The sequence below is a fragment of the Giraffa tippelskirchi genome, chromosome 12 (genome assembly GCF_054371585.1).
Source record: "Giraffa tippelskirchi isolate mGirTip1 chromosome 12, T2T-mGirTip1v1.2.pri, whole genome shotgun sequence".
NCBI classification, from domain to species: domain Eukaryota; kingdom Metazoa; phylum Chordata; class Mammalia; order Artiodactyla; family Giraffidae; genus Giraffa; species Giraffa tippelskirchi.
Window position 1 is genome coordinate 84,563,571 of NC_137286.1, and position 14,548 is coordinate 84,578,118.

Sequence of the window (14,548 nt, forward strand, 5' to 3'; positions counted from 1 at the left end):
AGAAAGGGATAAATTAACTATTTAACATGAAAAAAGTGCAAATGGGATGTTTCGTTTTGAGGGGACCCTTTGCTCTTTCCAAGCTTGTAAGAGTTTGGGTGGGACTGGTGGCTCTGTTTAGGACACAGAGGACGCTAGAATGCTGACCCAGCAAAGATATTACAAAGAGTGAGGACTGCAGTGGAGACGGGGAACCCCACTGCCCTCTAGTTTTGTGAGGTACAAAAGCTTCCCACCCTTCCAGTAAAAGAAGTAAATGGACATTTTGATCCTATTTTCCACCTATGAAGCTATTTTTCCATATTATTTCATATCACTTATTTGAAACAACATTTACTTTAAAGCTCATTTTAAATGTTCCATTCCTTCAGTAGAAAACAATTTCAGAACATGTACTAATGGTTTAAAAAGATGCTAGGTTGGCCAAAAAGTCCCTTTGGTTTTCAAGTAAAATAAGACAGTTTTCATTTTCACCAGGAACTTTATTGAACAAGCTTTGTTCCACTAACTCCAGCCACTTTTCAGGCTACTTCATAATTTTATCTTCCCCAAACTGTTGATCTTTTTGAGCAAAGAACTCTTCCAAGTGCCTTTTACAGTCTTCTAAGGAATTAAAATATTTTCCGTTAAGAGAATTTTGTAAAGACCTAATGAAGTTGCAGTATCTGGTGAATACAACAGAGGAATCAGTACTTCCCAACCAAGCTATAATAGTTTTTGCCTGGTCGTCATAGAAACATGTAGTCTTACATTATCATGATGGAAGATTATGCTTTTTCTGTTGACTAATTCTGGACACTTTTTATTAAGTACTGCTTTCAGTTGGTCTAATTGAGAGCAGTGTTTGTTGGAATTAATTGTTTTCTTTTTCAGAAGGAGCTCATAATAGAGGACTCCCTTCCAATCCCACCATATACACAACATCACCTACTTTGGATGAAGACCAACCAGCCTTTGGTGTGGGTGGTGGGTGGTTCATTTCACTTGCCCCATAGTCTCTTCCATTTCACATTATTGTACAGTATCTACTTTTCATCATCTGTCACAAATTTGTTTTAAACACGGAATCAGTTGAGTTCAGTTCAGTCGCTCAGTCACGTCCGACTCTTTGCGACCCCATGGACTGCAGCACGCCAGGCCTCCCTGTCCATCACCAACTCCCGGAGTCTACCCAAACTCGTCCATTTAGTCGATGATGCCATCCAACCATCTCATCCTCTGTCGTCCCCTTCTCCTCCCGCCTTCAATCTTTCCCAGCATCAGGGTCTCTTCCAAGGAGTCAGTTCTTCGCATGAGGTGGCCAAAGTATTGGAGTTTCAGCTTCAACATCAGTCCTTACAATGAACACCCAGGACTGATCTCCTTTAGGATGGACTGGCTGGATCTCCTCGCAGTCCAAGGGACTCTCAATAGTCTTCACCAGCACCACAGTTCAAAACCATCAATTCTTTAGCACTCAGCTTTCTTTATAGTCCAAATCTCACATCCATACATGACTACTGGAAAAACCATAGCCTTGACTAGACAGAACTTTGTTGGCAAAGTAATGTCTCTGTTTTTTAATATGGTGTCTAGGTTGGTCATAGCTTTTCTTCCAAGGAGTAAGCATCTTTTAATTTCATGGCTGCAGTCACCATCTGCAGTGATTTTGGAGCCCCCCAAAATAAAGTCACCCACTGTTTCCACTGTTTCCCCATCTATTTGCCATGAAGTGATGGGACCAGATGCCATGATCTTAGTTTTCTGAATGTTGAGCTTTAAGCCAAACATGGAATAACTTTAAGTAAAGAATTGCATGTGAAAATACAGTCAAGAAGGTTTTCTTTGCTTAATTTATGTGGAACCCAAACATCAAAGAGAGTAACATGACAAGCTGGTGCAAATGATTTTTAATGCTTGATTTGGATATTTTGAGTATGTTGGCTATCTCTCAAGTGGCATAATGTTAATTGTTTGCAATTAATGTCTCTATTTGATCTCTATCAACTTCAACTGGCCTACTCAACCATGGAGACTAGTCCAGCAAGAAGTTTTCAGCACAAAACTTCACAAACCACTTTTGACACACTTGGTCAGTTATAGCACCTTCTCCATACACTGCACAAATCTTTGTTGTGTTTCAGTTGTATTTTACCCTTCTTGAAATAATAAAACATAATAGGACAAGAGTGTTGTTTTTTTCTTCTATCTTCAATATTAAAATATAAAGATTCAGAAATTTTGATATTTTTATAATTGCATGCTGATATGACAGCTGTCACAGTATAATCTAACAAAATTGTTTTGAATGAAGTTAAAGACAACTAAGGGGCTTCCCTGGTGGTTCAGATCCTAGAGAATCAGTCTGCAATGCGGGAGACCCAGGTTCGATCCCTGTCCCTATGGAAGGAAATGGCAACCCACTCCAGAATTCTTGCTGGAGAATCCCCTGGATGGAGCATTACTAGAGCCATTTTACAGAAAACAAAAAAAACCCCAAAAAACTAACAGCTCTTTTGGTCGACCCAATATTACCCTGATATACAATTTTCCTGTGTATTTTAATTCTGATTATTCCCAAATAAAAAGGAAAACATCTCAGGGTAGCACAGGATGTGAAGGAGCAGGAAGGGGATGTAGAAAGGAGAGTCTTCACACCAAGGCAGACTCCACAGAACTTAAGGCACCTGAGCAAAGTGGTTTAACATTTCTTTCAATTGCCAAGAAGGCAGTCTCAGACATATTTTCTTTAACATCAAAGTCTTGAGTCATACCTAAAGTCCCTTCTAGTTTTAAATTCCAAGAATTCTAATGTTTCTGAATTTTTACCTTAACTTTATTTAGCCTTTGCTTGTGTGAGTTTGAATGTTGTTGTTGTTCAGTTGCTAAGTCACGTCTAACTCTTTGCGACCCGTTGGACTGCAGCATGCCTGGCTACCTGTCCTTCACTATTCCCAGACTTTGTTCAGATTCATGTCCATTGAGTCAGTGATGCCATCCAACCATCTCGTCCCTTGTCGTCCTCATCTTATCCCGCTCTCAATCTTTCCCAGCATCAGGTTCTTTTCCAGTAAGTCAACTCTTCGCATCAGATGATCAAAGTATTGGAGCTTCAGCATCAGCCCTTCCAATGAATATTCAGAGTGTGAATGATCCACCTGATTTTTCTCCAGCTTCCCTACCTTTTCTCTTCCTCCGAAACAGGAGTATGACCAGTCAACTCCAGCTGACTGTCGGGAAAAAATGGTGAGATACTTAGAAGTGGGCAAAAGAAATGGCTGGGTGTCTACCCTGGGTGTGTGGGACATTATCTGGCTGATTTCTGCGGGATTACTGGATTCTTGGCCTTGCCTGGTAGCTCAGATGGTAAAGAATCTGCCTGCAATGTGGAGACCTGGGTTCGACACCTGGGTTGGGAAGATCCCTCGGAGAAGGGAACAGCTACCCGCTCCAGTATTCTGGCCTCATGAATTCCATGGACAGAGGAGCCTGGAAGGCTACAGTCCATGGGGTTGCAAAGAGTCAGACACAACTGAACAACTTTCACTCACTCACTCACTGGATTCTAGAGAAGTTTCACCTTTGGATAGTTTCTATTGACTAGGCTATTTTGGAACTCTGGGAGAATGAAGTTGTTGAAAACTGAGAGTAATGCACATGATTCTTATCCACAACAATGTAAATAAATTTTATCTGCTAAGTATACAAATGATTTTGGACCTATAGAAAACGTTACCCCCAAAATTACATTTTATTGCCTTGCAGGATCTCAACCCTTTATTCATCTATTCATTTCCACATTCCTGATTGCCTGATCTTCAAATTCTCCAGTAACATCTTAATGATTCCCCCTTTAAATATAGACACAAATAAAATATTTGAGTTCTGTTCAATTTATGTAAAAGTTATGATTTTATCATCATGAAGATTATACTTGAGCAGCAATTTAGCTAATGAGGTATGTGTGTATGTGTGTGTGTGAGAGACAGAGAGAGAATTACTAAAACCCTCCTTGCTCATTTTGGTAACATTTATAACCATAAGTAATCAACTGCCCCCACTGGGCTTTAGCTGTATCCACATTAAATTAGTACATTGTGTCTAATTTAGAAAGTTCATCATCACCTAGGTGAACTGCTTTGCAGTTCTACAGGGTTCAAGAAAGATCACAGAAGTTGGCATTTAATGTAATTATAGAGTAATTATTACCATCTGTAAAAAAAGAAATCTGCGCATAAAGCAGCTAGGATGAAACATTGTCTTCAAACTACAGGGAGGTTGTGAAATGGCTAATTGGTTCAATTATCATTTCCTCCCACACAAGGTGTTCAGTCCTTGAATCTTTCCCTGGCTTACATGAAGAGCTAGTTTAGCATGAGTTCCCTCAGTGGAAGAAGAAATGGTGAGACACACTGATATGAAATAGTTCATGTAATGTGAATTTGACAACTCTGAAAGAATTGTTGTTCCATGTGGAAATCTTGTGTTCCTAAGAAAGTAAACAATGTAATTCCAATTCAATCTTAGTCTTTTAGGATCTGCAAAAAGCATTAACCTCTGTTTTGGCTGCAGGCTTTCCAATAAATGGGTATGAGATAATTACTGTTCATATTTTGGAATCAAAGACATTACTGCTTCAGCTAATCTAACAGAAATCTAGTCAGAGGGTTCACACTCAATCCTGAAGAAAGATAGGCATAGAACCCTTCTTAATTCAATCCAATCTACATTTCTCCTTAAAATGTATTAATACTGCATGTACCCTGAACATACCTTTCTGAATTATCTGGGGATAGTGATGGATTACAAATTAACCTCCCACTGCTATCTTCTCTCTGCTAATTGGTTTTTGATTCACATATTAGATATTAAAAGTCAATTCTTACTGAAATGAAAACCTCATAAAACTATTTTCTCATGTGGAAAGGGTGATAAAGCAAGAAGGTAGGCAAGAGATAGAGTCTATTGTTCTTTGCTGTAATTACAATAGGATACATAAATTATTGTTTGCAAAATCCATAATAAATGGAATTTGTGGAATCAAAAATTTTTATTGTGTAGAGATACTTTTTCTTTTGGTCTTCCCAGATGGCTAGGTGGTAAAGAATCTGCCTGCCAATGCAGGAGAGGCAGGTTAGATATCTGAGTCGAGAAGATCCTTGGAGAAGGAAATGGCCACCACTCCAGGATCCTTGCCTGGGAAATCCCATGGACAGAGATGCCTGGTGGGGTGCAAAAGAGTCAAACACAGCTTAGTGACTAAACAGCAACAACATTTTCTTTTACATCTCATTTTCAAAATCTTAGAATATAGTATTTATTATATTTGTCCATTTTCTACTTGAATGAAATAGGAAATAGACCTTGCTCTTTTTAAATTACTGAGATCTGGCAATGTTATCCTGAACATTCTTGATTTTTGAACAATGATCACTAGGAAGGCAAAAGGATAAGAGACTGAGAAGAATCCAGGATCACCATAAAACAGTGAGTCCTTTAGAGTTGTTCAGTGTGTAACCTATGCAACTGTATCTTTCAGTGCTGAATATTGTTGAGCCTAACAGTGAGGACTGGACTTCAGACAAAATGACAGTGGGTGTCTACTTTGGATGATCAGATCTGAGAGATTCCTGGATTGCTTACTTCAACACAATCTGCATCCTTCATTCAGCAATGTGCAAGACTAGCTCATACTTGCTCCCAGCCTGAAGAAAAAGAGATGGAAGTATCCCTAAGAGCAAAATGCATTCCTACTCTGATACAGCTGAACAGTAATTTGCTGTTGATACAGGTGAGTGACAATAGGCTCTGGATAGCACTGCTACTTTCCTCTCTCACAGCTGTCAAGAAATGCCATGGAGGAATAATGACCAGCCCTGTCAACCTGGGAAGGCTCAGCATATGGGCTGGAAGTGATAGTCACTCAGGTACGTCTTACTCTTTGCCACCCATGGACTGTAGCCCACCAGGCTCCTCTGTTCATGGAATTCTCCAGGCAAGAAAACTGGAGCAGGTAGCCATTCTCTTCTCCAGGGGATCTTCCTGACCCAAGGATCAAACCCGAGTCTCTTGCATTGCAGTCAGATTCTTTACCGTCTGAGCCACCAGTGAATCCTCATGGTCTGGAAGAGCCTGACCAAATCACCAGCCCCATGGGGTAGTGTCCTTGCTTGTATCTCTGGGAGTAGGGAATATAGGGTGCAGGGGATAGGGTTGGGGTGGCTAGGTAAGGAATCTGCAACTCCAACCACGAGATCACTGCAGGCCTCCTGCTCTGTGCAGCAAGCTCCTTACAGCTCCGTTCCTGCTTGCTTGTCTCATTTAAGGAAAGAAATCTGCATTCCTTGCCTGTGTCTGTTGACAACTTCCTGTCAGTTACTCTCCCCCCCTGAGACAGTCACCCACCTGCACATGTCTGGAATTCAAATCAACCTCAACAACATCATCTACATTCCTGATAGGAAGTTTTGTTGTCATTTGTTTCTTTGTTCTAAAAATTCAGAGTAGAAAATGGAGGGAGGGGGAAGCAGAGGAAAGAGCCTTGCTAGTTGACTGCTATAATTAGTTATTCCTGTTAATGGAGGTTTTACTTTTTTTTTTTTTCTTTCTTTTTTTCTCTGCAAGATTGACTGGCTATTGCAACTCATAATTATGGGCCTGTCCTTAGCAATATAAGCTATTGATTTGCCTCCTTTTAGCAGTAAATTCTTAACGACAGGAATGATCTCTCACTGATTTCTTTGGTTTGATGCCCAGGATATGGCTGAGACACATAAAATAATTTTGGATATACATTTTGATTATGAGATGATTCAGGACACACATTTTAACTTTGGGGGGCTTCCCTGAATCCACCTGCCAATGCAGCAGATGCAGGTCCGATCCCTGGGTTGGGAAGATTCCCTGGAGAAGGAAATGGCAATGCACCCCAGTGTTCTTGCCTGGGAAATCCCATGGACAGAGGAACCTGGTGGGCTACAGTCCATAGAGTCACAAAAGAGTCAGACACAACATAGTGACTAAACAACAGCATTTAACTTTTCAGTTTTGCTGTCTATGAAAAAGAAACTGTAAATAATTGTGAATAAAATGTTTTAAGAAAATGTATCCACATTATAGGGTTACTGGTTGTATTGATTTATGCAGGCTGCTAGCAAAGGGCCTGGTAGAGAGCAGATGATCAAGAAAGGGTCGTTGTGATTATTAGTATTATTATTAACAGAAGTTGGAAATGCAAAGATTAGCCTTCAGAGCTTATAACTAGGTGTGATGCCATGTACTGATCTAAGGACGAGGAGACCCTTAGAGGGGAAAGTCTTGCTCCCCTCCAGGTCTGGACCTACTCTGGAGGAGAAAAGAGCAGCTAAAGGTGGGATAATAATCACAACTAACAGCTTCAACTGCTCAGGTATCTAATATATGTCCTTTATCTTCATTTCATTTAGTGTTTGTAATAATTCTGCAAAGTAGTTATTTTCCCCATTTTTAAGATGATATTTTTTTTTAGAGCAGTTTTAGACTTACAACAAAATTGAGAGGGAGGTACATAGATTTCCCTTACACCCTCTGCCTATACATATGCATAGCCTCCCCCAATTTCACAATTTTTAGTAAGGAAGCTGAAGACCAACAACTTATCTATATTACACAGCTAACAGACGATGGAGCTGGTCAAAGAAATCTAGACCTGTTCACTCTAGAACCCTCTCCATAGAAATGTACATGACCACAATCAGCACGTGATTTACACATAATAAGCTCAATTCAAATACAAGAATATGTATAATTAATTTATATTTTAAATTTTCAAAAATTATCTTTGGCCAATAAATAGTCCTTGCTGGTGTTTCTCTGTAGCTTCCAATCAATCAGAGCCTTAGAAGATACTACAGTAGATATAAAGTTCATTAGGATTTAAGTCCAAGTTTCAGTTCACTGAAATTCACAGATATGATATGTTCATTAAAAAGGAAGGACCCCCGAATACAAAAGCCAGTTCTATCTGGAAGAACAAAGCAGTTCAAAGAGTGGGAAGGGCTTTGTGGTTAGTTCCAAGCATTAAGAAATCTGGTCAGTTCTTTCCCATGTGCTTCATGGAGTAAAGACATAAAGGGCAAACCAAAGAAACCACAGTGATTAAGGACTGTTTTTCTTCAGTGGTAACTAGAAGGCTGACATATAAATGATACATAATCCAGTGTGATTGACTTTAATTTACTTAGTATTAAAAAGAGACATAATATAGCTATGACCCATCTTGGTATAATCAATTTCTGGTTTCTAAAGATACAAACAATCAAACAAACAAATACAAATGTCTTGTTATTTGGTCCGTAACACTCAAAGAAGGAGACTGCAGACACTTCTGTTCCCAAGAGCCTCTTGAATTGATTTTTTGTCTTTGCTGGTTCTCCTTCCTTTGTTCTTCCTCAAACAATGAATGCATTTGAACTCCAAGGCTTTCCTGTGCATATGTGTGTGTGTGTGTGTGTGTGTGTGTGTGTGTGTGTGTGTGTGATATAGGGATGGTGACAAAAGGAAAAGCCAGTCCTTTCTGGATTTCATTTAAATGAAAACAATTTCACTGCTTCTTTAGGTACTTGGATGAAGGCAGAGGCGGAAGAAAGTACAATTTCAGCTCACATTTAATGAGTATCTGTGCTGTATATCTGTGCCCTTGCTCCCACAGTTTGTGTAAGTCTGTGTGCAAAAATCTGATCCCCAGGTCCCTGAATTCTGAGCCCATGCTCCTGTAGCACGTGCACTTGCCAACTCTCTTCTCTTCAGAAGGACTGGGATTCTGTTTCCTTTGAGTAAATGAGCTGACTATAACGGAATCATGCCACTTCCTCATTTTCCCAAGTGAAAAAAAATACACAACTCATCTTCTCTGTAACCTTCCTGAATTAATTTCCTATTGCTGTTATAATAAATTGCCACAAAGTCTTAGTGACTTAATACAACACAAATGTATTCTCTTGAGGTTCTGAAGACCAGAAGTCCAAAGTGAGTCTGATGGAGCTAAAATCAAGGTGTTGCAAGATTGCTTCCTTCTGAAGGCTCCAGGGGAGAGCCTGTTCCTGGGTTCTTCCAGCTTCTAGTTGTCTGCCAGCATTCATTGGCATGTGCCACATCTCTCTGGCTTCCCAGGCAGCATGAGTGGTAAAGAACCCAACTGCCAATGCAGGAGACATAAGAGATGCAGGTTCAATCCCTAGGTCAGGAAGATCCCCTGGAGGATGGCATGGCAACCCACTCCAGTATTCTTGCCTGGAGAATCCCATGGACAGAGGAGCCTGGTGGGCTATAGTTCATGGGGCCACAAAAGAGTTGGACACGATGGAGCAACTTAGCACACACACACATCTCTCCAGTCTTTAGTTCTGTGGTCACACTGCCTTATCCTCTTCTGTGGTCACATCATCCCTACCTCATTTTCATGAGGACACTTGTGATGGCATTTAGGGCTCATCGTAATAACCTAAAATAATCTCCCTGCCTCAATATCTTTAATCACTTCTGCGAAGTCCCTTTTTCCATATAAGGTAACATTCACAGTTTGGGGGGACTGGGCCATATCATCTTTGGAGGCCATCATTCACTCCCCCACACCATCTTTTTTACCCTGACTACTCCAAGAATATAAATTCAGTGGTATGAAAGAGCAACCATCTATCTCTATAGAAAGCATTTTAAGTTTTGAACTTCCATGTCCACTGAGGATGAAAAACCAAATATTTCTTTGTTACTCTCTAAGTTCAGTTCAGTTCAGTCACTCAGTCGTGTCTGACTCTTTGTGACCCCATAGACTGCAGCACGCCAGACTTCCCTGTCCATCACCAACTCCAGGAGTTTGCTCAGACTCATGTCCATTGAGTCAGTGGTGCCATCCAACCATCTTATCCTCTGTTGTCCCCTTCTCCTCCTGCCTTCAATCTTTCCCAGCATCAGGGTCTTTTCCAATGAGTCAGTTCTTCGCATCAGGTGGCCAAAGTACTGGAGCTTCAGCTTCAGCATCAGTCCTTCCAATGAATATTCAGGACTGATTTCCTTTAGGATGGACTGGTTGGATCTCCTTGCAGTTCAAGGGACTCTCAAGAGTCTTCTCCAACACCAAGTTCAAAAGGATCAATTCTTCAGTGCTCAGCTTTCTTTATAGTCCAACTCTCACATCCATACATGACTACTGGAAAAACCATAGCCTTGACTAGACGGACCTTTGTTGGCAAAGTACTGTCTCTGCTTTTTAATATGCTGTCTAGGTTGGTCATAACTTTTCTCCCAAGGAGCAAATGTCTTTTAATTTCATGTCTGCAGTCACCATCTGCAGTGATTTTGGAGCCTGAGAAAATAAAGTCTGTCACTATTTCCATTGTTTCCCCATCTATTTGCCAAGAAGTGATGGAACTGGATACCATGATCTTAGTTTTCTGAATGTTGAGTTTTAAGCCAACTTTTTCACTCTCCTCTTTCACTTTCATCAAGAGGCTCTTTAGTTCTTCTTCACTTTCTGCCATAACGGTGGTGTCATCTGCATATCTGAGGTTATTGATATTTCTCCCGGCAATCTTGTTTCCTGCTTGTGCTTCATCCAGCCCAGCATTTCTTATGATGTACTCTGTGTATAAGTTAAATAAGCAGGGTGACAATATGCAGCCTTGATGTACTCCTTTCCCTATTTGGAACCAGTCTGTTGTTCCATATCTGGTTCTAATTATTGCTTCCTGACCTGCATACAGGCTTCTCTATCTCTAAATAGATGCCTTCAGCAACTGAAATTGAAGGAAATTGAACCTTTGATTTCTGTCCCATTTCTCCAGGTCCAAATCTAATTCTCTCCCAGGGTTCCCATCTCAAAATTACCAATTATCCAGCTGTATAGTTAAAATATTTGGTATTATCTTTGATCTTTCTCTTATCCCCTATATCTAATTCATCAGCAAATGCTATTGGCTTTACCTTCAAAATACATCCCCAGTTCAACCTTTCCTCACTCCCTTCACTGACACACTTAGGACAAGCCTAGATGAAAACTGGAGAAGCAATTTTAGGGAAGTGAGTGGAGCATGAACTCAGATCCCAACTTTGCCATGTACGTTCCACCTTCACACACTTTAGTTTCCTCATCTGGATGTTTCCTCATCCTGGGATTATCATAGTAAAGTCCTCATAGAGTTTTGTTGGGGTTAAAGTAAGTTAATATTTGTGAAACACTGAAAACAGTATATAGTATTCCATCTGTTATCATCATCATCACCATCATCATTAATATGATGACCTAATAACCATTATCCCTGCTTCTACTTAAGACTTCCTTACTCTCTGTACTTCATATATCAAGTCAAAGGGATCCTTTCAAAGCATAATCATGTCATTAACACCCAAGCCCCTGAATGGCCCTCAAACACACTTGGAATGAAATATAAAGTCTTTATCCAGTAAAGCTACACCCTGTCCACCTCTCTGACACCATATTGGAGTGCTCTTCCCTTTGCACATTATGCCTTGTTCATTTGTTCATTTCAAACCCAGCAAGCATGCTGATACTTCAGAGCTTTAGCACTTGATGTTCCCTCATTTGGGATTATTTTCCCCAAATATTTGTGTGACCACTTCCAAACATTACTTATCCTTCCAGATATTACCTTTTTAAAAGGCTCATTCAAGCCTTATCTCTTTCATGAAAGCTTTCTCAATGAAAGTCAGAACAAAATCTACAGCCTCTGAACACCTATTAATTATATACGTCCTTTATATATATTCTGCACAACAACATATATTCTTAATTTTTGCACTTACTAGTTATGTGTAGGGTTAACTACACATTAATTAACTATACTGGCTACCTTCAGGGTTAACTGTTTCATATGTCTTTGACTTGAAATTGAAACTCTTCCAGAGAGGGTTCTGAGTTCTTCCTCTGCAAAAAATTTCCTAAACATCCCACATAAATGTGATAAATACTGAATGAACAAATAAAATAATAAAGTGATCTGAATGATAAATTTTCAAAAAACAAGTTCCCAGTTTTAGATATACTTCAAGCTTTAAAGAGGACATTACTTTTTTAAGACATCTTCTCTACCTGATAATTTCTTTCATTTTTCATGACCCAAGTCATACGTCACATGCTTCATCCACTCATTTATATGGTAATGTTAGTTACCATTTATTTGAGAACCTCTGTACTCTCCTCATACTGTTCTCTTTTAGAGATGAAGGAACTGGGTCTCAGAGGGGTTAAGCTCATATTCTAAAGGAGTAAGACAAATATAAACAAATACTTACAAAACAATGTAATTACTGAATAGATAAATTTATGGGCTGCTTTAAGGACAGTGAGGATAATGCACCCAACTCTGCCTATCATAAAGGAAAGTGATGTGATCAGAAAGGATTCACTGATAAAGGTGATCTCAACTGCACTTTGATGAATAAATGGAAATTTCCTAGACAGGTGAAGAAGCCATGGAAGAAATATATACAGACGTTCAATGGCAGGACATTAAAGAGAACGATTTCAGTGTAGTGATGAGAGCTAACCCTTCTCACTGCTGCCACCACTCTCTGTAAAAACGCTTCTATCACAAACATCATACCATTCTAACTGTGAGTTCACAAGCTGAGTTTCCACTACTGGATACTGTTCTCTTCATTTATATAACTGCCATTGTGCCCAGCACTGTGCCTGACACTGAGTCCACTCTTCCTTATTTTCGAGCTGCTTAGGTGGCTACAAGACTGCTGGCTGGAGAGACAAATGGAGATGCCATTTCTGGCTTGGCCCTATTTAGGGAAATTCCCTGTACATAGACCTCTCTCAGTGGGAGCCACAGGGTGATTTGGACAGGAAGGAAGACACCATCAGACACATAGTAAAACTGAGCCAGTTCTGAGCCACTGGAAAAATCACATCCAATTAGTGGTCCTGAAGGATGTTCTGCCCTTGACAAGCTTCATCTATAATAGTCCCCTCATCCATGCCTCTCTGTCTTGCAACATAATAACAATCAAAACAATAGTAATAATTAGATTGAGAAATAACAAGATGTGATTAGGAAACCACTTCAAAATATCTGAATTGGAAGATGCCACGCAGGGTAATATACACCTACTCTATGAAAAGTAAAGAATCCAACATGTCCTGATTCACTAATTAAAGAATCTATTTTCTAATTCCTTTCCTTTCTAACTGCAGGGGTAACTGCTGGCAAGATCTGCCCTCCACTGCCAGCTTCTGAACAAAGTCAAGAAATCAACATTATAATCATGCATTGTTTCCATAGCAAGCAATCCTGCAGCTCAGAGCAAAAACAACACTTTCTAGATCCTGCCAGAGTGTATGTGGCAAAGAAAGATTAATTAGCCTCTTACTAATTGACAGTATTTCCCTTCACATCTGCTTGGGCCTGATGTGAGTTTAAATGTCTCTGCCGGAGGCTGATTGAACATGTATAAAATTTAAAGTCTCTTTCCAAGTATCAGACATGCCTATGACCTGGGTTCCCTTCCCTTAAACAATAGAGCTGTCAGAGAAAGGCTTAAGGTGGTGGTGAATCCTGGGAGGCCACAGAGCATGGGGTGAGAAGTTAGGGGCAGGCAGGAGACCAACAGACCGGAGGTAGAGTTCCAGTTCTTTAAGAACCAGTCACTTGGCTGGCAAACCATGCCCCACCTCCTTGGACTTCTCTTCTTGTTCAAGTGTTAGCTTAGATTGGTAGTTTTCTATCTTGTTTCCCAGAGGCCTAGAAGTTGCAGAGTCCCCTTGTTATTGTTGTTTTTAAGTCACTAAGTTGTATCTGACTCTTTCATGCCCCCAGGGACTGGAGCCCTCCAGGCTCCTCTGTCCATGAGATTCTCCAGGCAAGAATGCTGGACTGGGTTGTCATTTCCTCCTCCAGGGGATCTTCCTGACCCAGGGACTGAACTTGTGTCTCCTGTATTGGCAGGCAGATTGCTTACCGCTGAGCCACCAGAGAAGCCCATTGGCTGCTGCTGCTGCTGCTAAGTCGCTTCAGTCGTGTCCGACTCTGTGCGACTCCATGGACAGCAGCTCACCAGGCTCCGCCGTCCCTAGGATTCTCCAGGCAAGAATGCTGGACTGGGTTGTCATTTCCTCCTCCAGGGGATCTTCCTGACCCAGGGACTGAACTTGTGTCTCCTGTATTGGCAGGCAGATTGCTTACCGCTGAGCCACCAGAGAAGCCCATTTAGGGACGTCCTAAACTCTACAGCAGTTCTGTTCAATAGAAACTTCTGCTATAATGGAAATATTCTACATCCACACTGTCTAACAGGTTGCTACTTGCCACCAGAGGTTGTTGAGTGCTTGACATGTAGCCAGTGTGACTAAGAAACTGAATTTTACATTTTATTTCATTTACTTAATTTAAACTTAAATAGTCCCACGTGGTGCACAGCTTTACGTAATTCTGGAGGGTTTGAGTTGGGGTCTGAAAGGACAGAGTCCAGGATTTGCCCCACACCTGTCAATCAGAACACATCTACCTTTCTCTGTGTCCAGTAATATGCTTCTATGAAGATTACCCTGAATAAAGGGCTTTGAACC